Below are 1,335 nucleotides of genomic sequence, written 5' to 3'. Positions count from 1 at the left end.
ACAAAATAGCTGTTTCAATATTTTTACTATATGAATACTCTATTAAAATATATAATCTGCGTGTGTTTGTGGTCGAGTGTCTTCCTTTTATGAATCCATTTTGGTCAGGATGAATAATGAGAGGAATTATTTTCTCTAATCTTTTAGAGAGGACTTTACTAATTATTTTAACATCCACATTAATAAGAGAGATGGGGCGATAACTGCATATAATATATATAATAGAAGAAGATGGAGTTGGTCGGGGATTTCAGATGGAGCAAACTCACCTACACCCTCCTGAACATAGGAGGATCTGCGGTGGAAGTGGTCTCTAGTTACAAGTACTTGGGTGTGCACCTGAATGACAACTTCAGCTGGGGCAACAACACTACTAGCATCCTGTTTTCCAGCATCAACATGTGGCATGGAGGCTGCACAGCTGCAAAAAGAAAAACTTTGCAGAGAGTGGTGAAGGCTGCACAGAAGACTGTAAGAGTCAGCCTCCCCACCATCACAGACATCTACACCTCCAAACGCAGGAAGAGGGCCACTTGTATCATGAAGGACCCCACTCACCCAGCACAACTCACTTTTTCCCCCACTCCCCATTAGGCAGGAGGTTGCGGCGCATTAAGTGTAGAGCCACTAGACTGAGGAACAGCTTCTACCCTGAAGCTGTTAGACTCATGTATCCCTAATCAGGATTATCACTGTGAAAAAAAAATCACTGCAATGCAACTTTGGTTGTTAATATTTGCTGCTGATTACCCATGCTTCTGATCTCATGCTACTGATTATTTCATACTGCTGTATTCATTCAATTCGTACTCATACACCCACAAAGACTCAGGCATGTACTGCTATTGTTCGGTGTACAGTAGTCCCTCGTTACTTCGCGGTTTGTTTATCGCGGACTCGCTCTATTGTGGTTTATCAAAATAAGATTGGACATAACACACAATTGGTTGATTGATGGATGAGCTGCACGATCAGCATGGAATTTTTATTTAAAATAACTTATTTTAAATTATTTAGCACCTGCTGCACATGTTCATACTGCAGGATAAAGTTCCTGCTGTAACTGATCAGTTGTTCACCGGGCAAAGCGGAGAAATGGACGTGGCCAAGAGCACTTACAGGTGGCAAAGAGCAGTGGAGGCAGGGAGCTGAAATAATGACATTCTGTGTTCTTTTAGAGCATTTAGAGTTTAGATACATTGTTTAGAATATTGCAAGAGTGTGGGAAGGGTTTAAATGCCTTTACACACATATATATATATATATATATATATATATATATATATATTGTAATGACGCCAGGACACGACAGGTAGAAGTCCCACCAACCGGGTT

The sequence above is a fragment of the Nematolebias whitei genome, chromosome 13, assembly GCF_014905685.2.
Source record: "Nematolebias whitei isolate Nwh7 chromosome 13, NemWhi1, whole genome shotgun sequence".
NCBI classification, from domain to species: Eukaryota; Metazoa; Chordata; class Actinopteri; order Cyprinodontiformes; family Rivulidae; genus Nematolebias; species Nematolebias whitei.
The sequence above is the reverse complement of the archived record's forward strand: the minus strand, read 5'-3'. Positions refer to the sequence as shown.